The sequence below is a fragment of the Calonectris borealis genome, chromosome 3 (assembly GCF_964195595.1).
Source record: "Calonectris borealis chromosome 3, bCalBor7.hap1.2, whole genome shotgun sequence".
NCBI classification, from domain to species: domain Eukaryota; kingdom Metazoa; phylum Chordata; class Aves; order Procellariiformes; family Procellariidae; genus Calonectris; species Calonectris borealis.
In genome coordinates, this window is record NC_134314.1 from 79,091,049 (window position 1) to 79,117,842 (window position 26,794).

Consider the following 26,794-nt stretch of genomic DNA (forward strand, 5'->3'; position numbering starts at 1 on the left):
AGGAACCAAAATATTAGTAAGCAGAGCAACGTTTCCTCCCAATGGTCACAACAAATGCCATTGCAAAGAAGGAGGAAAAGGAGAGACAAAAGATAAAATGTAAAAAGACTAAAGGAATTTCACGTTGCAGACAAAGGAATAATCCTTGGCTGCCTAATATCCTGGAAAATATTCCCCGTTTAATAAAAATACAAGTTTAAATCAGGAAATCTGTTCAATCCATATATGTTCAAGTGGTAAGATCAAACCACAACATCATCTGCTTCTGAATCAACTGGCTTTGGGGACAGTTACTGGAACCTGAGGACTTCCCCATGTCAGCTTTCTACAAAGGGAGGAGCGATTGCTCTGCAAACTGCAGCCAGTTCTTCTTTAGCAAAGCGATTTAAACGCTGTATGACCTTCATTGTTGATGTGGGTGGGCGCACTTGGGTATCTTCTCCCTTATCCATCTGACACATACGCAGAGGGTTGAATCGGTACAGCTTCTACCATCCTACTACTGTAGTAATGCCCTTCTCCCAGAATTATACCACAACTGCAAATCTGGGTCTGCTGCTGGCATGCACAGTTTACCAAAGTGCTACATTACTCTCACACTGCTGCAAACACCATCAGGGTTTAGCACAAACCAGTATTTGCCTGTGAATTCTGACTCTGAATTCAGCAAAATGTAGCGTGTCCCATATCTGGAGGTTTCTTTTCTGGCAGGGACACACAGAAAAATCTGAGTTGGAGGGAAGAAGGGTAGAAATCTGAATGATCACACTGGGGCTAAACAACCGGGGTGGTAGCAAGCAATGAGAAGAGATAAGGGAAGGACTGAGTCACCCTTGGTGCACTTGAATCCTGACTGGCCAGATCAGGCTTTACGCTAGCCCCGTTTCAACACTGCACATGAAGGGAATGAGTAGAAGACAAATACTTTTTTGAGTTTCTTGGAAAATACCAGTGAAAGTGAAGAGCAGAAAAAACAGGTGGGCCTAGCATGTTTGGAGATAGAAAACAAGTAGTGAAAGATACAGCACCAACAGTCTTAGGGGAATAAGGAAAACAAGAGAATTTTAGCTCCCCCCATTATAGAACATAATCGTCTACCATCAGATGCCATTTAGATGTGCTTACCCTACTTTGATTAAATGCACATAGCCTCTTTCCTTTTATTCTTTGATATTTCAAAGCTATTAGCTATACTGCAGAATTTGCTTTATTTTGCTCAATTTTGCTCTCACTGAGGTTCTTCTCTTCAGAGGTCACTTGATCCTGAAGCCAATGATAAAATTCATCTTCAAAAGAGGAGTGGAAATAAAACTAGAATTAAAAAAAAAAATCCTTCTGGAGAGCATCCTGCTGACAGCCTGTCCCACTGAATTTGATAGGAATACCCCTGGAAATTAAGCAAGCCTGGTTTATCCTTCCATTACCCTCAATGCTGACATTTATTAATTCCCAAGCATAACAACAGTTCTGATGCATGTTTTTACATATTATGCATGCACTCATGCTGCTAAGTTCTTCACAGTTGGAAAATAGATTCAGAGCTTCAAATGGATAAGAGAGGCAACAGTGATAAGTAAATCCCAAGGGAGAAATAAAAGGACTTAATAGCAGGCTATTATTAAACTCTATTTGATATATTAAAAAATCACAAGGAAGCCTGTCAAAAAAATTACCATGATCAAATAAATTACAAGGCAAAGCTGCCAGTCATGTCTTGCGAACTGGTACAGCAGAGACACGATGGGAAATAAAATACCCAGAGCCCAGCACAAAATCAGGCTTGCACTGTTAAACGCACGCCTGTCCTGCTCGCGGCCCCCCTGCCTCCATCCAGCCTGCACCAGCTGCCGCCTCGGCACCTCGTCCTGCGCTCCCGGCCAGCCACGCAGCGACTGAGGATGCTGCAGAGGCTCAGCGTTGGGGCTGGGAGCCCCACTCCCACTTTATTCCACCTCCTTCCCAGCGAAACCGTTCTTCTCCTCAGCTCCTCGTTATCTCCTGCCTACGCACCCGCTGTATTCACATGTACTTTGCCACTTTGCAAACTGCTCTTGGGATTACTTAGGTACTGCACCAACCCCAAGTTGCTCCGCTTTACAGTGCCGCAATCCTGGCTTTATAAAACTCAACCTCACAGAGCGGAGAACTGCCAGAGAGATTAACTTCAAAATGCTCCCTTTAAAGTGCACAGCGTCAAAACTCTGCACAGTATATTGCAACCAGCGCTTCTGCCATAAAAAGCCATCCCTCCTTTAAGAAGTTTGCCCAGTGAAATACCTAAGGGGCGGGCGGGGGGGAAGCTGGACATGCAGCCTCTTCTCTCTCCTTTGTGCCCAGACATGACAGTACCACCCAGGTGTGGCTGTATAACCCAAGCTTCTCTTTCTTCAGTCCTCCATACATGCATTTCCCAGGCATAAGTGACTACAAGTTTAAAGCAGGAACAGTACTATAGCCTAATGGCGTAACAGTATAGCAAGGCAAAGTTTGGAGGAAGAAGCAATACTTTTCCAGGTCAACTGACAAAGCTGGAGAAAAGAGAAAAGCATCTGGGCACCTCAGCCTTTTTCAGATTTTAGGAAGCTAAAGGCTGCACCAGGGGAGTTTGAGAGTTAAGAAAGATTTTTTAGCTTCAGCTTGTAACATCAGTGTAATCTCAGGTAATTTTTTGCCCCTTCACTGCATTTACTAGACCTTTTGTTTGCTTGATTGATTCCCAAGTTGCAAGTGGCAAGCTGAGCATCTGAAACCCTGACAAATCCTAGTCAAGAAAAAAGTAGCCAGAAGCCTGGGTGGCTCCAGGGCATGTGTGTGCTTCCACACCTTGGTGCCCCTGTGCACTTCTTAACTTACTCCACTTAAATAAAAGTTTAGAGAGCAAAAACATTGCTCTGCTTACATTTCCAGATGCTTCTTGCTGTCCCCCCAAAAAACACTGCTTCAATTTAAGGGACATCAAGAGCTTCTGTTTGGTTGCTTTTTTTTCCCCTCAAACAGTTTAAAATCTTGATGCCCTCTAACCTAGCTGTCAAATCTAGCGCGCTTAAGCGAGAAAACCCACCGACGTCAACAGAACTACTCACATGAATAGTTACAGCTTGATTTGGCCTTAAGGCTTTAGATGTGTTTAAACCATTTAGATCAATTCTAGGCCTCAAATTGCTTTTGCAGTTTCAACATTTAAAACAAGAAGCAGCCCAGAGGAGGCCACAGAGGGAGCACAGGGGAGACTGCAGAGCTGCCACCACTTCTTTCACCATGGAATATGGTTTGTGGCAGTCCAGGTGCACTGACACCAGCTAAGGCTTTCTGTACTCACGCCGAAAAGCCCTTGTCCCAAGGCAAATAGTCAGAAAAACCAAACCCTACCCCACGTCTTCAGTCCATGGTCATTCTGCAAACACCCCTAACCATTTATTTCAAAGCATACAGAAAGCATTTGGCAACCGAGCACAACTCCAAATGCTCTCAGAAGCGCCAGCTCTACACAGAGAAGCCCCGTGCCAGTAAGAAGTTGTGCTAGCAGGACTGCAAGGCAGGGAGGCCCTCGCTGCTGCGGATGCAGTAACTTCTCACTGTGACAACAGGTTCTATAGAAACCAGCCACCTTCCCCCAAGAAAACCCAAGAGATTTAAAATAATAATAATAATAATAAAAAATAATAATAATAAAATAAGACACCCCTGCCCCTGAAGACTGCTGGCCTAATCTTTGGGGGAAAGATGGCGTAATGCATCCAGCATGTGAATCACAATCCTGCACAATCGGGTGTTCAATTTCAGCAGCCCCACTGGCATCAATATACTTAAGCAATCGATCAAATCCAGGGCAAACTGTTAGATGACGTTCAACTCCTAACTTGCACTATACAAAAGGGAACATTTGCACCTCGGGCTTTAGCAGTGGAGGGTTTGAACACAAATCTCTTTTGAAGAGCAAGTTTTGTTATCCTCACTTCCTTCGTTTGTACTGAGCTGTCACTGACATTTATTCTTGCTTGTCGCTCACAATCCTCAGGACAACTACTGTTACCCTTTAAAGAACTAGCTCACTGCCAATGGGTTTAATGTAATATTACACAGAGAACCTGTCAGACTAGTCATCCTTGCAGGTCCCTCCCAAAAAAGAGTCCAGGACCCTAAGAGAAGAGAGTGTGCTTGTCAGTAGAAAGGCTGTTTTGCCCCAGGGTTCTTCCTCTGTCCATCTCTCTTTGCCTCCACATTCAGCTACAGCACCTGTACCACACAGAGATTCCCCAGTCACTACACAACTTGGTTGTGACCTGATACTTCAAGACAAGAAGGTAAAGCAGAATGGAAGAGTTACTGCTATGTATATGGCATAGGCCCGTCTGCAAGGAATATATATATTTTTTAAAAGTAAACAAAAAACCCCACCCCACCACCCTAGATCACTCTGCAGTGAGCATAAATAACGTATTTGGGAATGTGCACACTACATCCCTACCATTCACCTCAAAAAGCCTCACTCCTGCAGTGCTCCTCTATGCCCCTCAAGCTACGTCCACAGTTATCTCCAGCTCCCTGTCTCAGCCCTGACCTTGTATGCTGGCACCCTATGTCCTTTCTCACCCCCTACACATCCTCCCACACACACTCTCTCCCGTGACTCTAACCTGTCTCTGGCCCACTGACCAGACATGAGGCAGTACATGTCACGACAGGTTCAGAGCCAAATGCACAACAACCTCCTGGTTCCCAAACACACTTTTGGCCAGCTCTGCCTGGCTGGCAGGGAAGTCCCAGCAGAAGTAAGTGCTGAGCCTTTCCTGCGTCCCCCACAGCTGGGTATTATGGGGTCACTACCTGCTGCCGAGTCCTGCAGAGCCTTCAGGAGGATCTTGCTGCCAAATTGCTTGAATGTGGCTCCTGGACTGAAAAGCAATCAGGGGACTTATACAAAGAGAGACAATCTGACTCTGAAAGCCTTTTTTCCTTAGGCACCCTCCTTGAAATTACAGAGAGATTGTAAATTATCCCCAAACTTAGCACTGCAAAGCCCAGAAATTCCCAGCTAATATGCTGTACATTGAAGTACCATTATGTTAATGTATTTGACAAACATCTAGAAATGAAAGTGCGACAACAGCATCCAGACTGCCCAAAGTAGGCCCTGAAGTGATGCTAAGCAACAATTCTAGGATGATGATGTGGACATCCTCTTTAGGACGGGAGCAAACGGCCTCAAGTTGCGCCAAGGGAGGTTTAGGCTGGACATTAGGAGAAATTTCTTTACTGAAAGAGTGGTCAAGCCTTGGAACAGGCTGCCCATGGAAGTGGTTGAGTCACCATCCCTGGAGGTATTTAAAAGACGTGTAGATGAGGCCCTTAGGGACATGGTGTAGTGGGTATGGTGGTGTTGGGTTGACGGTTGGACTCGATGATCTTAGAGGTCTTTTCCAACCTTAACGACTCTATGATTCTATGATCCTCGTGTCAGTATAGGCCAGGCGACAGAGAGGATTACTGTGACTACCTCAAAGAAAGTACAACAGCATTGCTTCAGTGTAATCTCTGCCTGGACCTATCTGTCATCACAGAAGCTCTATTTTAATACGGTCTCACTGAAAGCCATTCTTCTATCCACTTCCTCTTGTTTATTATTCTTTCAAATATCTGATAAGATACTTTTCAACTGTGGCCATTCACTTTCTGTTTGCGTAGGTCTTGGGTTCATCACAAGCTACAAGGTCAGCATTAATCTAAACAATGGTTGGTTGTGGGTGATTTTGCCAAGTGGAAAACACTCTAAAGGCTAGATTGTTATCATCAATAGGGCAACGAGCAGGCGGGAGAAACAAGCCCTACATACACGCGTACGGATGAAGCAGAGCTACTCAGATGCCCAGTCATGGGTGTAGCACATGCACTAGAAGCCATGGCTCCTGCCCAGGGATCGTTAAGAAGGAAAAGTAGGGAGAGGAGAAGGAGGAGCCTCCCTTCTGCCCAACACGTCAGCGTGGCCAGCTGGCCAGGCACCTGTGAGGAGGATGGAAGAGCCATCCAAAAGGTGCAGGAAGCTATCTGCCTTCTACCTGAAGAGCATATTTAAGGCAATGAAATAGCTTGCAAAGCATGCCTTTTCCAGCTGTGCCTCACACTGTCATCCAGCCCACAGCAAGATCTTTTACGGACAATGTACTGACAAAGCGCCCTGAAGAAAATTCAAAAACAAAACCAAAATTCAGTAAAACAAGCAAAATAATTAGTCTGCACGAAACTTTTAAAAGTAATTTCTTTGAGGACTGCTGATTGATAGCAGACACAAAAGAGTAAAGCTCCATTGGTTTGTAAAATCAAAATATTACAACTGTATTTACAGTTTGTCATTTGTAGAGCCAAAACCTTCCAAAATATACTCCCTAAACCTGGAAAGCATGCAGCTTTCTCTAATCCTTTACATTCTCTTCTTCAAACACACTCCTTCCTGCAATCTCACCAGCAACCTAATGAAAAAAATTAAAATCCAACAGTAAAGGAAGGAAAAAAAAAAAGACAACTACTAATCAAGCCTTACTTATGCAAGCAATTTCATAATCCTGTTTTACACAAATCCATTTTCTATAGGTCATCTGTCCATGAGATACACTGTGTTTCTCCTTGCCTACATATATGTTTCTCAGGTTGGGACTAAGCATGATGAAGACTGTAGTGCTAACACCCATCTATTTTACCATTAATGGAACAAACTGCAAGTGGTATTTGTTCTCCAGTTTTGTTTGACCTCCAGATTGGCAAATCAACCTTTCCAGAGTCTAAAGTTCTTTGCAAAGGGAAGGTAGATACAAGCACTGGCAGTACAGGCAGCCGAGCCAAAGAGTGTTAACCCTGACTCCGGAAAACAGCAGCTCAAGAGGATAAATCTCTATGGCAATGTAATTGTTGGTCTCTCTAAGAAGAATGGTAGCTAGCACTTTTCTGCGATTGTTATTTTGCAATGAGAGTCAGAAATCAACTAAATAATTTCTTTCCTCTGCTCAATATTCATGGTTTGCAGGAGCTGCTGCCTTAAGAGAGATCTGATCTGGAGGCCTTCAAGGGAACCATTCCTAATTCTCTCATTAAACACCTCTGAGATATCCTGTTCTCTATATTACTTTTATAAACACCTGAAGTAAAAATATTTACATTATGAGTTAACTATTCACTCTGATTGTGCAGTAACCTTGGGCTGACAATCCATATTGTGTTTTTTTAAGTCCCATTTTGTTCAGCAATTGTTCAACACACAATGGTCTGATGGCCCAGCTGCAGCCAAGAAGCACACCACAAAGCCGAGGAAAAGTGCAGGCACCCAAAACTGATTCTCTGGCCATCACCATGCCACCGCCCAGCTAGCAAGGCCAGTTATCTAGTCCCTCTCAGTCAGATCAGCCGCCAACAGCTCCGAAAGGTCAAAAGATCTGCTGGGGATGGCAGGGCTGAGGGGAAGTCATCGTGACTTCAGCCATCATGAGGGGCGGCAGTACAGCAGCTGCTGATTTAAAGCTTTACAACCATGGAAGATTTTTATATGTTGAGGTAAGCCTCCAAAGCAGCCAAGACACAGCTCTCGCAACATCAAAGCTGTTGTATTTGGGGCGATTACTTTGAAATGGTGAGCTTTGAAGGGAGAAAGGTGAGGGGCTAATTCACTCTGTATTACAAGTAGTTTGCTACTCTTCACTTCTGCAGCTATACGCATCTTCACATACTTCTAGCACACTCACTAAAGCAAATTTCCTATGAGGATATTTAATCCTGTTCATCAAGAACAAGGTCAATGAGGGAAGCAAGATTAGATATTTCAAAAGACATGTGATAGTTCCCTTCTGTTGCCATAACAAAGAAAGGTACTTTAAATCAACACTGCTAAGCTGAATTCAGATTTAAGCAGCCCTCCCTCCAGAAGAATCACCTCCCCCCGCAATGCCTCTCTCGTTACGAGATGGGCTGCTGCAATCAGGGTTGTATCACAACTATACATGGCCTTCCCTTAGCAACCAGCTTAACTTTATTGATTTGATAGTTGATTATTATGGCAACAAGCTCAATTCTTACTGTTTATAAACTTTTTAAAAGGTCATCAAGAAAACAGAAATAAAAGCTGTTTTTCTTGACTGTTTTTGTGGCATGCAGAACCCATGAAGCTATTGGGAGAAAAACAACAAAAATGCAGCAGAAAGGGAAAACAAAACGCAAAAATCCCAAACTAGCAAACGGAGGACATGCCCATGGCTGTGGCAGGGATACCTGTATTCTCTTCTCAGCTCTGCTATAAGCTTCTTCAGTGACCTTGGATGGGAACTGGGTCTCCCACTATCATTTGTGCTTTGGAACAGCAAAGCTCTGTGGATCTTACCTTAAAATTTTTATTTTAGAGGCTGTTTTGTTGTTGTTGGTTTTTTTTAATCCCAGGAAGAGGTCATGGATAACTTCTTAAAAAAGAATTGAGAAACAAAAGTGAGTTTAATATTTTTAAAAGTACAGGATTGGCAGGCAGATGGTTGTAAGATTTCATCATCACCTGGCAAAGAAACCTCTCCCTCAGCTGTCTAGCTGTGAAGATACCTGAGTCAAAAGTGCATGCCCAGTCTGTGGTACCCCGCAAAGCAATGATCTGGCTTTCTTCAACTCTATTCCATAGCTCTGACCTGAAGCCCAACACAAATTGTATCAGAGAACTACAAGATCACACATAATATTCCTGTTCCAATCACTCAAAGCTGATATTCCTTTGACAGCACTGCCGAAGTATACCCTGATTCCACCTGCACACACAGAGTCCTTCTTAACAAGAAACACAACAGCAAGTCTGTAAAGTATGCAAAGAGCAGACTATATGGTGGCCAATTTCTTGTTCAGAGGTTTGTCTGGGAAGAATTCCAACTCATGTGATGTGTGAGACCCCATCTTATCGTTAAAAGGAAATATCACTTAGCAATATTTTAAATTTCAAGACAACGAATAGCTAACTAAATATCAACATTTTAAAATAAAAGAACAGCATTTCCTCTGCTTCACCTGAGTTACTCTAGGTAGCTCCTATCACTTGTGCTTTCTTATAGAGTTCTCAGAAAATTATTTGATACTATTTTAGAAATTAAAATAATGGCTAGTTTTACACCATCATTTGAATTAGATCTGGGTGAGCAAACTACTGCATTTCCTGAACAGCATGAATATTATCCTTATGAATGAATCAACTATTTCCAAATATGGATTGGAAAATATTCAGCTACCAGATATTTGGAAGAGCAAGCACCAAAACAGGCTCAGAAGTCTGATACAGATGTCTAGGACTCAAGAAAGCATTCCATCCAATCAGTTGCTGGATTTAGAGTCAGTCATCTCTCTGAGTCACCCATTTCATTGCTATTCTTCACTTATTTTGGGTGCGGACTGAAAGCAGTTGCTCTTAGTTCCTGAAAACTCTATGTTGTGAAATTCCCATACCCCAAAGCAAAAGAAATAGAGAAAAAAAGATGGCAGTTTCCTTCTGCAATGAGCCCGGCTCCCTTTATGCAGCAGCTTCTTTTCCACCTCCCCTATTGCTGCTGATGTGCACGGCAAATGTCTGCTGCCAACCAGTATTGCCCATCTTCTAAGCTTTCCAAGTTCCTACTTCTCTGCTCTACTCAGCAAGAATTATTTATTGCAGGATTTTGTACTGGTGCCTGTGACCGTAGCCTTTGAGGCCTTGCATCTGTTAACCATGTTCTCTCATTAAGGTTCCCACAACAAACAAAAGCCTCAAAAGTCTCCTTTCTTCCTGCTCTTTTCATAATGATGCCCTTCATTCTCTGTCCATCATAGCTCATACTTTATCCATCTTATTTCCATTATAAGTTCAAAATCTCAGCATTCCAAAGCAGCATCCAAACAAAAGACTCTCCAGATATGAATGCCATCTCAAATCAATTACCAGGGTATTCATCCTTCACAATAATATCTCTATTATATTCTCTTCCTATTGAATTCAAAGATTACACTGCTGACATGCTTTCAGGGTTTATGGCGGTGGTGGTGGTGGGGAGAGAAAAAACACCATTCTCACAGCTAGTCAAGAGAATCGTGTTTTTCAAGTTCCTTAAAACTTAAATCCTAAGCAAGAGGAAAAAGGAGCATCTTTTTTGTTACATGTGTACACTGTACATAACACAGAAGCGCCTGACACACCCGCAAGGTGCTGCCAGAATGCAGTCATCATCAGACAAAATCAAATTCAGTGTTAGGAGGATGACATTTCCATTGGAGAAAATAAGAACTGCACCTGCATTTAGCCCTCTCTCAATCACATTACTCTGAAACAAATGGGGACCACAGAGAACACTTGCCTCTTAAGAAAAGCAGCAGATACAACAAACCATCAGCAACCAAGCATTAGTTATCATAATTAGCAATTTTAAGATTCAGAGTTTTTTAATTAAGGGATGGATAGTTTGGGTTATAGCAAACTAACTAGAAGATTCAATAAGAGTCTAATAACTGTTTGTGCCAGGAATCTCCATTTAAGTAGCACTTTGATTATGCTTGAAAATTTTATATACACAATAAATGTTTAAAGTCGTCAAGTGTAAGCATGAAAACTTTTTTGTATTGTATTCAAAATAAGCAATCCCCTGCTGTAACATGCTGAACGTGAGCAAGATTATGCAATAACTCATCAATACAGGTAACACTGCGGCTGACAACTAAACTCAACTTGCCCTTTTCTAAATACCTTCAAAAATGTTTAACACATTCCAGACTGTACAGTCATGCATGTCAACTAGGACTGGGTACACTAAAACCATCAACAAATATATACAGCCTCCAAAAACCACAGCATGCTTCATGATTCATTCTCCCATATCAAACGTCCTTTCGTCTCCTGCGTCTTCCTACTGTTTGCATCTGAAGTCAAAGCGCTTCACAGCTAGGATTCTCCCTTCACTTGTTTTGCGCTCCCTACTTCTCATAAAGCCCTTTGGCACCGTAACAACATCAACAACACAAAAACAAACAATAGAAAGTGCTGATTATAGGCATGTTTGTCAGACCTCCGAGTCCAACATCCGTTAACCACAGCCTTCTATGACACTGTCAGTGTCTCTTCATAGGCAGCCAAAATGATATCGCAGAGATGCTGCAAAGACCACATCGTTAATCACTTTGCTAGTTCACACAGCTGATGTGTTTGGGAACACAGAAGTCAAGTGAAAACTCCAGCACTGAACTAGCTGACACATGGCTCACAAAGCTAGTCTGCGTTAAAAAGGCCTCATGGTTAACACCCAGTAGTTAAACACTGATTTATTCTGGTTTTCAGTCTCTGCTCTGGATAAAAAAGCAAGCCTTGACAAAAGGATTATGGAGAGTTTTCTGGACAGGACTTTACATTTCCCCCCCCAGCACAGAAGCACGCACAGCTCATATTGAGGGTGGGTGCATTGTTCCAAAATGAGCTAGCAAAAATACACTTACTTGTTTATAGATTGTATTACTGTCATTATATGGAAAAAATGCTGAAGCATCACGAAGTATCCAAAATCTCCTTCTGAAATTCCATCTTCAAGGTGAACTCAGAAGCAACTTTAAGTTGGCCATATAGTACGTCCTATATATTTCAAGTATTCAAACTGCAGACATGTTCTGGACTAGAAGAAAAATTATTAGTTAACCCAGCCCTCCTCCCGACCATAGTTTAACACATAATTTTAAGATACTAACTGTACTTTTATACTTTAATGTGCTCTTTAATTCACATTCTGTACTTTTATACTTTAATGTGCCACTAAGATTTAGCTTCTCTATGCTGAATTTCATTCTTGCCAAATTAGAAGTTATTAAACGATTTTACTCAAAAATTCCAAAAGAAAAACCACCTTTCTATGAGAAAGCCAGAAAGAATACTTTTCATTCAAAAAGAAAGTCGTAAAAAGTGACAGCCCATGGGCTATGACATAAATTGTTGTAAAAGTGTTCATATGGTATCGTGAATGCTTTTTTTATATGGTATGATGGGTGCTGTTGTCTACTACAACTACTGTATTGTACATTTACCAGAAACTCTTCAGAAATTAAGTCAGAACTTGATCCAATTCCCTCTGAAGTAAATACAGATTATTTCTGAAGACAAGACAGCTTTCTATACACTTGAAAAGAGTTCACCATATTCCCAATGGGCAGGCTAAGCAGTACTAAGCTTAAATTTTAGCAAGAAAGATTTGGTCTTGATATTAGAAAAAACTCCAAAGCTGAGGCTAGTGAAACACCAGAGTAGTTTGCCTGTGGAGGTCATAGGATATTTGTCACAGGAGACACTGAAGACAAACCTCCATAAGGATTCATTGTTCCTGGTGATCTCCTGCCTTCAAAGAGATAGACCTGATGGCCTCCAGCAGCTCCTACCCAATCTTTCTATGAACCTGTGACCCTAAGAAGCACTTTTACAAATAGAATTAATGCAACGGATTTTCTACAGATTTCTGTCCTACAACTCCTAATGCTTCCCTGCTCAGTCAACCCTCTCCTGTGTGCCACGTGGCTTTCCTCCTCCGTGTGTTTCCTCCACCACTCCATGCTGGGCTAGCCAAGTGACAGCATGTGCTTTGACCAGTCTGGAGCTCCCTGTGTGCACTGCCGCTGACCAGATGACTGCTACCTCTGGGAAGACAGAAAGTGCAGGATTATAACCTCCTTTGCAATGGAGGCATTCTTTTGACTCTCCTTTCTATACCTAGGCATTGGGTTGGTTTTTTTTTCCCCAGGAAATTATCATCTCTATTCCTGCTAGCCATCCAACAGTATATGTGGAAAATCGGTTAAAACAAACAGAAAAGCTGTCTGAAGGTAAGTGGAGGAACTGAAAGACAGATATAAACAGTGTGATAACATTAGCCTTGTTAAAAATGGGACTTTAGATTAATCTCCAATGGGGTGAGTTTGTTAAAAGTTTTGAATCTTTTTCAAACTAAAAATTAAAAAAAAATGAAAGCAAGGAAATTTTATGACACTAAATTTCCTTAGCGAAGTTTCTGTAAAATACAAAGAGCCTTAAGTCATCACATGAATCACTGACAATTTAATCAGCTTCTGGGAGTTTGTCATCCTCATCAAGAGTTGAATTTAAGACCTTCAAAAAGTTCTTTCACTCCATTTATGAACTGCTGCACCTACTGATTCAGCCACCCACACCACACTTTTAGACTACCAGAGATTCAGCCAAGAATCCAGAAAGCTAATATCCATTTTAGAGGCTAAATGAGCTCCTACCAATGTAACCCCTAGGTCTCAAGAAGCAGCAGCAGCACATTTTCTTCAGATGGGACAGCTTTAGGAAATCATTAATACTCTAAAATGGAGCATCATCAGATGAGAGCTCCTTTCACCCAAATGCAGCAATCTTCACAGACATTTTTGAAAGCTTTCATGTGAACAGCAGGGGAAGACCCCATACACTGCAAGAGGCAAAGCAGGTGCAAAATCCAGTGCCAGGTTCATCTCATTTACCCTAGAGCTCTCCTGGAAAACAATTTTAGACTGTTAACACGCTTAGACCAGGAGTTATTTTTAAAAATAAAATTACTTAGCAGGAATACATGTGGCACATAACAGGGGCAGCTTTTTAAAACTAAAGCTCTGTAGGTCACAATCTGCTCTTTTGCCAAATTAAATGAATATTGCCATCAATGACAACAAAGCCCACAGTTTGAAGTCCTTGGGATGAGAGATCTTCAAACCCTAAAACATTAACATCTCAGATCCCCAAAAGTGAGCAGTGCACTTCCTGATTCTTCTTCAGAGAGAAGACGACCAACAGTGTAGATATCCTGTTTTTAACCTTCTTTATTAGTTACATAGTTTATGATATATCTGATGATGTCTTTGCAGACAAGCCAGTGTTGAGATTTCTTAGCATCTCTGGGCAAAGAATCTTGCTGAAGTACAAACAAGTGCAACAATAAATAGCAGGTTAGCTATTTCTTCTGGCTTCTTTGGAAGAAGTCTTGTATTTCAGCTTAAACTAATGGTGACCCTTTAAGGTGAAGAACACCACAGTTGCATGACTTTTAGGGTTCAATTTTCGCTATAGTCTGAAAAAACCTTGAGACTTTTTCTAAGAAAAGGGTTTGTCTGTCATTGAAAAGACAAAGGCAAAGTGTTCAGTACCCCATAATTTGAGTACCTGGTACAATGTCATTCAGCTGCCTGCAGATTTGTGGATAACGTGTGATTGACATTTCTGTAAATGAGATCAACATATTTGCAATACCTCATTTTGTTTTCTGTTCCTTGACTTTTACTGACATCCAGTGGAGACACACTCAAACCTCTTTTAAGTGCTAATACCAACTCCTTTCTTGTAAGGCACCTCTAAGTTAAGTTACCAGTGGGATGGAAAGCCTGCCTTGAATATATCTGGTTTTCAGAAGGTTCTTCCTTGTTTAGTCCGTTCCCGATACATTCCTTTACAAATTCAAACCTTAAAATGTTTCATTATTTTCAAACACCAATTATTCCCAGTTCTGACAAAACCATTCTCATAGTTTAGTTTCTGCTGCACTGGTAAATTTCATATTCTCCTCCTTCTTCTTCTTATCAACCTATAGGTATAGGAAAACAGATTAGAAATGTGTGCTTCAAAGACTGCGTCCTCATCACTGTTAAATGAAGCCACCTCTGTGTTCTCATTGTAATTTAAAGAAGGCCAGTGTATTATTTTTGTATGTGTGAACTCTGCTTACTGACTGGAGGAAGATTGTGAATACCATAATTAAACCCTCACATAAGTACACACAAAACACAGATCCCAACAAGGGAGCATGTGGGATCCATTAACCAGAATCATCTTAAGAATAAATGGAAATTAAACAATCTTATCTGAGCTTTTTTCTTATCCTTCTCAATTAATAATAGCTCCTAGAATCAATACTTACTACTGACAGTTTAAACCCCAGCAATCCAAGAAAGTTCAGTGCAGTGGATTTGGAAAGGGTGAGCTGCTCAGCAGCACAAAGCAAACCTAAAGCCCACACTTCCACATCCTATCCACACTACTGACTGCCACTCAATAGTATACTCAGAAAAGCAGAGGTGCTCCGAGATTTACATAATCCAAAATGTCTATAACCCCTTCAAGACAAAAAAAAAGGGAAACATCTCCACATTTGAGAATATGGGATTGTTACAAACTGAAATACCTGTATCTCAAGGTGGAAGATGTTCTTCCTTGAATACTTGCATGCAAATCCCGCTTAGATTAAAAGAGAGCTCTGGACAGTGGAGGGAGCAGCTAACATAGCCTTGTATGAAAAGTCTGTGCTCCACCATCGAATAGGGAAAAGCATGACAGAACTCATTACCTATGGTGAGTCATTTTTTACCATGGATGGGTGTTCTTTGCCTAGGCAATTTTTAATTAACAGCAGGAGTGGGAGATTTAATTTTCTTTCTAAATACTTCTTTTTTTTTTGTCCAAATACATAAAATGTCTTTGCATATTGGAAAGGGAGGTTTAGCCCTCAATTTCTCAGGTAATTTCTCAAGCATTCAGGTAGCTTACGGTACTATATGAACCATTCAAAATCTGGATCAAATGGCTAGCAAAATAACAGACAAGACAGCTCCCACAATGATGCCTACAGGACAGGAGAGACATGAGCTCACTCTGTGTGAGATACAGGTCTGGTAAGTGAACAGCAGTAGGAAAACTGCAATTGTCCTTACAGTGAAGTTATTGTAAGACAAACTGACACGGTGCGTCCCTCACTCTTTCTCTTTTTATCTTAAAAATAATAATTGGAATAACAATAGCAACATCAAAGATGGGCTGATTAGCAATACTATTGCTAATCTCCTCAAATTCAGGCAAAACTCATTTATGGCCATGTGTCCAAACTAGATTCTCCTCATCTCAGTTCCAGTAAGGCAAAACAAGTGGGCAGTATAATCATTCTTGTGTGTCTCTGTGAATGCAAAAGCAGGAACATGTTCTCTGAAATATGTAATCACTCCCAAGACAGTGTCCTGGCATGTCTCACATAATCCATATGACCTTCTGGCCTGTACCTCAAACAGGAACGCCTTCTTCATTTGTTTTCTTTGGCATGGATCTCCCTCTTACTTCACCTCCAGTTTAAGCTTCCTGCTTTTGGAAACTATTTCCCTAACAGAGAGAGAGACCTATCTAGCAGGGTTGGATGAGAAATTTCTCCATGGGCAGAAAATAATACTTTCTGTAAAGCCTGGGGCTGCTAAACAAGGTATCTCCATCCATCCTGTTCTTCATCAGAGAGAACTCCTTTCAAAACGAGCTTCACTGGTTGCCAAGTATCACAGGTATCCTGATCTGCAGGGGTGCCATCTCATACCTATTAATGTCAAAGCAACAGCAGGATGTGGCCCTGACAAGGATCGGTCATCTCATTAGCAGTCACTAATCAGTCAGATCATTAGTAGTCTGTGCACTCCCTTAGCCTCCCTGGGGTGCTGCAGCTTGCATTCCTTGAGGGAAGGACTGATAGGAAGCAGGCCACTAAGACGAAATCCCGATGCAATTCCAATAATATCCAAGTTCAGCTTTCTGTGGAACTGAGGAATGAGAAGCAAACAGGAGACAATTTCGTGCTGCACTGGGAGGTATCCACCACTACCTTTCACCCAGGTGTGTAATTAGGAGACCCAGGTTTACAATCTGCATCCAGTTTCTTCAGTTCTGCTCCTCCTACTGCCCCACATCTTAGCTACAGACCCACCCATGACTGTCTCTCCAGCAAGAAACTAGGTGGCCATCACCTCCTTTTGCTTTGGGCTGGGACATGCTGTTACTGTTACATGCTGGTTTACAGTGGAGCTTAACTCTTATGCCATCTCATAGTTGAAGCAGCTTAAATGATGTTTCAGCTAACAACAGGGAAGGATGTGATACTGAAGGGAAACCTGAGGAAAGTTATACAAGGTTTTTGCCTGAAGCTTGCAGATTAAAACAGAAGCCCTATTGAAAGACAACAGAGTTGACTTTAAGTGAGTACCTGCACCACTGGCTATATATCCTGTCATCCACTAACTGTTAAAATCCCGAATGACTTTTGGGAGGAGAAACACCATCAGAAAGCAGTAACATTCCTCTAATTAAAATGCACAGAAGAGACAACATTCGGGTTCCAACTTCAGGACTCCATTTTCCCACATTGTATGCAACTGACTCAAAAAGTCAACTCCACCTTTCTTATGCACTCCCAAGCCCTAACGTGGATATACAGGCAGGGTATTCCAGTTTTCTTTATAACAGAAAAGTAAATGCTTCTAAAATGCAAGCCAGCAGACTATTACAGACAGAGAGAATTACATTGCTCTGATGTGTGTGTTTGGATACTAATCACATCGTACTGAAAACAGAGACATTTTATCATTACTTGCTTTCACCTGCAATGACTAGGGGAGAAGGTGGAGAAGTTTAAAAAAAAAAAAAAGAAAACAAACCACAAAACCAAAACAAAACAGGCAAGCCCATAAGACTGTCTTTCAGAAAGGACAAAACCAAATATTTATTAAAGTATTCATTTTACACACAAACTGCCTTGATGCGTACCATCCTTCTGTGTTTCAACTCATCTGAAATGCCAACTGTAAGCAGTACGTTAAATACATTGACAAGCTGTCTCATTTCATTTTACATGCAGCTCTTTGTCTTTTGTAAGTACTTTCTTTAAGGCTTTCTGCAGTTTTCTCAGTGACTTATCTTAAACATGCCTACCTTTGCTGGAGAGCTTTTAATGTGGCACAGCCTACATCCATGATTTTGTTACAAATGATTGATTAATAACACCTCCCTTTACACGCAGGCCACCATCGCAATGGAGTTAAAAGCAAATTGTTAGTAAGTGCCTCAGTGTGCACCCTCTGAAATATAAACTGACATTTGGATTATGTTCTGTGCAATTTGTAGCACAAAAGGACTCAACCTTGTACTGGAGTTTAGATACCAGAATATCATATGAATGTAATATTTTAATAATAATTGTTCTGTGTAGTCCCAGGTTATGATCCACATCTTGGAACAAAATCTGCCTGCACACCTACCTGAAAACTTCAGCTTGCCAACTTGCCCGAGCATCACGTTCTTAAACATTAGGTATGCCAAATTAGTGCAAACACTTCAGTAAACATAAACTCAGGTGACTTGGACAACAATGTGCAAGTTAGACATTGACAGAAGGAATTCTGAACTCCCTGCTCCTGTCTGAGACAGTTCTGCCGCTTAAATGAAAGCCGCAGGCTGATCAGGGATTTGACAATACTTCATGCTCCCACACTGGAACGGTGTATGTCAGGTGCAGCATTACAGCTTCATGCGAATTATGAACACCAAGATTTAAGACCAGCTCCTGTCTCTTGCAGAGGGATCTTATTTCCCACACATCCTTCATAATCAGTATTTAAAGCACATAACAACAACTAATCCTTAATTCCTAGTACATGCAAACCGTAGTGGGATGCACAATGGAATTAAAAGGAACTCACTGTTGATGCCCATCCTTGGCAGGTTAGCTGCAGGAGAAATTAAACTAGCAAGGGACCGCTAAAACATCTGCTCCTGGGATGGCATCTATACTTAGGGCAGCCAGAAGCTCCGCTTCACCACACGCCTGTTCTGGCTCCTCCTAATAACGAGGCCAGAAGCTAGAGAGAAGACAAGTTGTCACAGGAGACAACCATGCTACTTCTCGAGGCTTATATCCCCAAAGACTCCCATGGGCAACTTCTCCTGCTGAATGGCATTCTTCTGACCTCTCTCACTTGACAATGCCTCAGACTGGGTTTAGGAATACCTTGGCTTGGGAGGCACACCGAGGCTTTTTTTTTTATATAGCCAGCATAGGCCCCACGAGTACAACTACGGCAAGGCTACTGAAAACCGTGGGCACAAGCAGCTGCCCCACAAAGCTCTGCTTCATGATTGTCTCTACCTCTGCTAGTCACTTGCAGCGTCATGGCTCAGATATCATAGAAACATAGAATAGTTTGTGTTGGAAGGGACCTTTAAAGGTCATCTAGTCCACCCACCCTGCAATGAGCAGGGACATCTTCAACTAGATCAGCTTGCTCAGAGAACCATTATAACTGAGAACCATTAAAAACTTCTGATCCAGGCATAAATAGCACAAATGATGTTAAGCAATATATCTCATGATCAGGTTTTCTTAAAAGAAACTAATTATACCACAAGAATATAAATTCAGTAATACCTCAACACAATAGTGAAGTGTCACAGATGACTTATCCAGCGTTCAGAGTGTCTGTTTTACTTGGGCTGTACATTACGAACCACATGTGCCATTAGGTGTTAGCAAGAAAACACAGTTTCACCCTTTCTTATAATGAAAGTATAGACAAGGGCAGATTTCCCAGGAGGTTTAAGCAGATTTGTGCTACCACTAGCAGAAGTGTGTGTGGAGGGCATACCTCACGTTGTCTGATGTAGTTGCAGCCGTGCCTCCCTTCAACATAGATCAGAGGTGGCTCTGTCCGCAACAGATTAATATCCTCAACTTGAAAATAAATTATTAGGCTACAAGAGAACTTTTTAAAACAAAACTAAATTGTTGTAATTTGAGAATCAAAAGCCCCTCACACTTTAATTTTAAAGAATATTCTGAATATGCAGGATGTGTGGAAGCAAACCAACTATACAGGAGATGCCTTCCTGACACCTAAAATATTTAGAAAATACAGGACTGCAATGAATAACATTTTATATCTGCATTATGCTATTTGTAACGTCTTCGTGTGTATCAGGAAAGCAAACAAAGAATGAATCTTCAGATGAGTCAATACAGACATCAACTGCAAGAAATTATACAATGCAGCACAGGCCAGCTAAGGGCATGCCGTATAGGTTTTGTAACATACACAAGCAATACCATTAAGACACATTTCGGTCAGATTCATATTACAGCAAGCGTATGTAAGAAACACTTCACAGTAAAAACAGAAAAATTGTTTCCCCTTAACCATCTTTCTAGAAATAAAAGGCAAATGCTGCTTTTAATTATCACAGATTAAAGAAAAGCCTATTAAAGTATTTTTTCCATAATAAAACCATTCAAAGCTAGGTCACAGCTGGTCTTTGCACAAATATACAGCAGGTAGGAAACGGAAAAAAATGCGGGCCCTTCTCTTAACCTACTGTGAGGAACATACGATTTTAGTTCCTGCTTTAAAGGACAGCAACAATTGCTCTAACCCAAACCACGCACAGGGTTAAACACACCCCACCAAGAGTTTTGCACGTATTCAGGAGCAGGAGATGTTTCGCCAGAATCACTGAGATGTTTCATAACGCTGTGAGTTAAAGTGAGACAGCTCAGGCAGCAGAGAACCAGCCCTGAGCCTGAAAGCCGAAGCCAGATGCAAGTTGAAACTCTAAACAGAGGAGATGCTTAATAGCTGGAACTAGCTACCAAGAGAAGCAGCAGGCTCTCCACCCCCTGAGATCCTTGAATCATGTCTGAGCGCTTCTCTAGAAGATCTGCTTAGCCAAACAAATGTTTCTCGGTACAAGACAGTTGAGATGGGTAACGTGAAACCATCTGTATTACAAAACAAATCTCGCAAGGCGATCTAACGTCCCTTCTGGCCTTGCGTCCTGGATGATTCTGTAAATCACACACAAGTATCTCCACAGGGTCAGACCTTGACTGCAAGTTACTCGTGAAAAGAGATACGCATTCATACTTATTTGTAAAACACTACATGCATAAACATATAACATGTAAAAAACATAGTTTCCGTGGCCATTATGAAAGAACATGGCTAATCTGTTAAGGTTTTCTCTAAGCTGACTCTTAAGAAGCATACTGGAAAGAAATATGTTTTTAGTTAACTCTGGGAAAATTAGTTTTCCCGATTCTACAATTTCACTTTAAATTAATGATCTGTATTTACATACAAAACTATTAAAAAGTTCAATTTATTACAAAACTTTAAATTACTTCACATATTAAAAGCTACACAGACATTTCCATACCCCTGTTTTTGTAGTGACTTTATACAATTTTAAGCCTGCTACGCAAAACCTGACATACCTAAATTCTAAAGGCTTGGCAAACCTATCTTCCACCATCGATCTCACAAATAGGTGCATAACATTGCCATTTTCAGCACATCAGAACTACCTTGCTTGTCCACCAAAAGGCTCCTCTCTTAAAATCTTTAGATGCTCTCTTAGAATAGCAATCTTTGCTTTCTTCTTGTAGTTTAGGTCAACAGTCATCTCCAGTCGTTTTACTTGGCTGGTTGGGCTTTTTTCATGATGTTACAATTAAGAACTTAATATTGGGAAAAAAAATCCTATGCTCATTATATTAAACAAATTATGAGTAAAGCTGTGTGAGGTTTGGCTTTTTTTTTTTTTTCCTCAGTTCAGTTGTTGAATAATAATAAAAACTCTTGTGCCTGGATTAAACCAACTTTGAAATTTATTTATTTTTTGTAAGAGAGAGTGGTGAGGGAAGACAAGGAAGTTTCTAGTAAAATAAATCCTCCTTCACATTTCCAGTCTTTCCTCCTGGTATAGAAACAAAGAATACGCCGCTCACACTTACACACAATGTAATTTGTTTTGAACAATTACAAGATTGAAGAAGGACAAGCAAGGGCTAGACTCACAACTTGTGAGAAGTTGTCACCCGTCTCTTCACCCAATATTGAACTGGTCAGACACTGGTCAGAGCACTTACACACACACACACACACATCGCACTTCAATCTCAGTACCCAGTTTAAATTCTCTTTACCGCCCAAGGTGATTTGAATACATTTATTTTCGCTTTAAGAAAAATGTCCAAGCCTCCAGTCATGGAATATCCATGAAAATCTCTACAATGTCTCCTGCTAGAGCTGTTCTAAAAAATTAAAAATACCTGAGAAAATGACCATATTACAGCACTCATACTGGGAGCTGGGATCTATGCATTTCAGACCTCCTCTGTCAAACTAGGACAGCTTCTGCAGGGGAGAGTGCCTACTCCCTCTCCCAGAACATCCTCCGGTAATTTGCTTACAGTACTCTTGGCAAATAGAAAATCTGAACTTTCAAATCTTCGCAGCAGAGAATTTAAGTCTCCCATTAGACTTAAGAGATAGAAAGGAAATTCTTTATTAGTCTTGATCATTTTGCCCAATCTCCTTCCCCTCCTCCCTTCCAGTGAAAACTGAGTTTAGCATTTGACCCCAATTTTCAAGTTGTCTCAGGACAAGAACTTGAAGAAAGTAAATTCATTTCATGGAAGTGAACCTTTGAAGGAAGGAGAAAGAAGTCAATGTGTAAAAAGCAGAAGGAAAACCTCCCTTCCCCAATTTAAGAAATAGGTATTATTTTTTTCTAGTTTAAAACAGAATTGCTGACAATTTTGACATTTTTAAATACATACACAGTTGGAACCTGCAAGGTTCTGATTTTCCTCTTGCTATCACCCATCTTCCTCATTTTGCTCTCCAGATGCAGCTTGGACATCCTAATCCAACCTCCCCATTTCCGTAACACTTAAACTCACACTTAATTTGGGGTATGGGTTTTCAAACCCATTTGTCTAAATGGGAGATTAATTTCTTTGAACTCTGGCTTAGCTGTACTGAAGCAGAAGTAGAAGTAAAGCTTCCTAACAAGCCTTTTACATAAATAGTCAGCTTTACAGTTTCAGCCTACAGACTGAAGGATGGATGAAGAAAAAGCACCAGGGTTGTGAAGAAAAAAACAAAAACCTTTAAGCTGAAGTTTATACTCTTATATTAGACTTTTGGCAAAGTCAAGAGTCAGGAAGAGGATAAAACAGACCTCATGAAAGGTGTATAAACTGTACTGGAACATGACAGGAAAGTCACTTGTCTCCATCAATATTTTTCTTTTGCACATATAAATCAGGCTAGATCTTTTAAGACACTACAAAGTCAAAGTAATTGCATACATCAACAATCTACACATGCTTCGAAAGCCAAAGGAAGTTTTTCTACCAACACCCGTGGCAGACGCAACCATGCTTGGAAAGTAGAATAATTTATGTAACTCACATTTTAAGGAGTACTTTTATCTGAAATTCTCTCTCTTTTCTTTCATGGTAAAAAGCATTGTAGAGAACAAAAGCAAGAGAATAAAAAGCCTTCTTGAATTTATCACAACAAATTCTGGAGGATGGAATATATTCCTACATGATATACATCAAAATGTGGACCAGTTAGGTAAACATCTGTCTTTGAAGAGGTTGAAGAATTTAAAACAGAGTAGTAATGATCCACAACAGTTGTGCAGCATATTACAAATATTTTTTTTAAACAGTTCAAGATTTTGTAACAGAACATCCACAAAAATGGTATGTTCTTTTGTTTAAAGACTTGTTGCTACATTGTTTCAAAAAGTTTAAATAATTTAATAGTGCACCACTGTGAACTGAAATCAGTATTATAAACGTTGCTAATTTTGCAACAGTAGGGAAAAAAAATACAAAAATACCTGTTTGCTTTCTCTGAAACCCAAAAGGAAAATAAAATTTAAAAATCTCATTTACAAGTTTTCAAAAAGGCCTACTGCCATGACAAGTCCTGCATGTTGTTGCCTTGTGGATCCAAGTTCATTTCCTATTACCCAACTACAAAATATACTATTTAGAACCAGTTCTTTATTTTACATATATATGTATAGCATCCTTGATTTTGATGAAAGTAGTCTAATTTACAACAGAAGATGTAGCCTTCACTGCCGGCCAGTGAAAAGAAAGTTAAAAGCCAAACCAGATTAAAAGGAGATAAAGATCTAAAAGCACTACAACTAGGGTGTCATTTTCCCTTGCTGGGGACAATAATCTGTATGTCTGCCTTTAATTTCTTATTAGAAGTAAGTTTTAAATAACCTGCTTTAATATCCTTCTCTCAACCTACTGGCACACAGTGCTGCATTTTTATCATAGCCGTTGTAACAACTTTACATTTATCTTCAAGCCCCAGCTCTCAGAGTCAGGTGAGTCAGGTGATTGTATAAGGATCTGAACAGTCATTTAAGAAAATAGTGATTTCTAGTTCTAGTAGTTGTAGAGACAGAAAAAAATCCAAAAGTCTGGTTCACTTATGCCCTAATGACTCAAAACTCAAAATTATGTTATCACACACAGTGTGTTACTCTTAGATGATTTTGAAGATCCCTCTCCTTAGTTACAAGCTCTTGGACAATGGCAAACAGGACGTGGCCTTCAGCCTACTTCCCAAGTGGATCCCCCAAACAACAGGAGATTATTTTCAACACATGAATGAAATTTCTGTACAAGAGAGAAATACTTATCACTGGACAGACAGCACAGAAGTAAATCCTACCATTTCTCAAGCTATTTATACAAAGATGCAGAAAAAAATAAGGAAATAAAGGTCCTTGTACTCGTAGCAAGTCAAACAGTAGTCTCCTTGCAGAGAAATCTTCCTGAGAAATTCCTCTATTAGAACTCTTTGAAAATTAAGCGTATTCATCTTGCCTACTTCCTTGAACTCCCAAAAGAACTACTTTAGGTATGAGATTCCCACCCACAGAGCAGATGTTTCTTCCCTTCGTTAGGGATATGAAGTCCAACAAGACTGGTATTTGACTAAAATGTGGTCATTGCATATTTTAAAAATGACTTAATTGAACAGTAACTGCATTAGGCAAAAAGAAAGTGACAGTAAAACATGCTTCAGTCCCTAAATGTTTAAAGCTGGTTTGGGCTGCAGTCGTCAGTGTGCATTACAGAGGTATTTATGTATTGTTGAAAAATTACGGCAGAAACTGAATCATAAACGTCATTTTCACGAGGGTATTCAATATCAAAGAGAGGCCTTTATAGAAATTCCAGGGGGTCCCATGCAAGCTGAGAAGTTATATCCAAAGAAGATATATAGCAAGAACAGTTATATCCAAATATAATTTACATGCATTCTTGGCTCTAATGCTGATGTTGCAAGTGAGAATGGCACTCACCGACAGCCACACAGTACACGTTAACATGGAACTTGCGGGGTCTCGGAGTCCTGAACTGTCACAGCAAAAGAAGCATATTAAATTAATAAAAAAGCTAACTTGCAAAAGGCAGCTCACTGAAAGTAGCAATTTCTCCATTATAATAAAGCTATATATATTTATTATCACAGAGGGTCTTAACAGCTGTGGTGAAAGTTAAATTTATGCAACAAAAGGGAAAGCTTTGCAGAGCACAGCTAAGTTGATTATTGTAATTCATATCTGGAAGTGAAAACACACATCCTGAAAAACCCTCCATCTGGCATAAAAGGTGACAGCCTGTTCAGCAATACAGATAACACTGAACACATCATCTTTATGCTCTCATTGAATACTTAATCCCATCAAAGCCAGAGTGGTGACATTCGAAGACCTTCACAGAATCTGGCCAAAGGAATCACCGTTTGATCCAGACCCATGTCTGTCAGCTACATATTACAGGACATACATAATTCTTGACCAATAAGGAAAAGACAAAAGATTCATCAGAAAAAGACCTGAACACAACTCACTCTCAGGAGGCAAATGAATGAGCAAAAATCCTTGCTACTTCCCAAATACATGGGAGTCCGATTTCTTTCTGCAAGGTTTTCATTTCCTCACCTATACATAAATCAAAGTAATTACACATTAATGTTTACACGCACAACAGTGAATTAGTGGCAACACCTGAATATGCTCATAGGCAAAATTAAGTAACACTATGAAGAGTCGATCAGTTTCTCACCAGTATCAATTCAACAAAAAGAAATTTTTGCAATTACTACCACACTCCATAGGAAATGAGGTCTAATACAGATATTACATCTACATGAGGTCTAATAGTAGTTTTGCTGTCATCATCAGTCAGGCTGATGACCATACCAATAGTCTTAATTTTTGCCATTAGGAGATAATGCCTGCACCTGTTTAAAACAGATAAGGCAGATAATCTACACGATTTCACAGACAAGCTAGAAGCTTAAGTGCAATGCAGGTCTGAACTGAAAACCACTATTTTGTATAGAAATGAAAAGAACAGAAAACATCCGAGATGGAAAGTGTGCTTGCTGCAATTTGCTAAGTAGGGACTGGGGAATCTCCATCTCAGAACACTAAAACATCTGACATAAGAAATTGCAAATCCAGGAGAATAAATTTTTAATACAATAAATTCTTTCTATAGGGATTCCCTCTAGAATTCCTCTATAGAAAGAGATGATACCACATCACTGGGGAACAACAAGCATAGCATCTGCATTTAAAAAAGAAAAGGATGTGAGTGAGGTTGCTGCAAATTAAACTTAAGGCCTAAGATTGTATTAGCTTGTTCCCAGTAGTATAAAAATCTTTAAAACCAACATAAAATACAATTAAAGACATAGACAAAAAGGGAATTTGATAACATTACCATTTATCAAAAGCAGGTAGTGCCAGAATAGCCTATTCTTTCAGAGGATAGCTAATTTTCTCGAGAAATAAAACAGAGTAGATCTTATCTATTCAGATTTTAATAAAGCATTCAGTGCTTTGAGGGCAAGGTGTTCAAATGGAGATTGATACAGAAATATTACGTGGGGGAAGATAGCTAAAGCAGATACTATGAAAGCCTTACTCCAAGCTGCAGAAGGTCTAATAGAGTTCCTCCAGACTTAATCTTGACACCAACATTTTTTATAACAACTTTGGCACAAAAAGAGGATGAAATCTGCTGAGAAGACCAAGCCCTGATTCTCACCAATACCAATGTGATTGAAGTATCATTCAGGAAAAACTAGAGCGTTCAGAAGC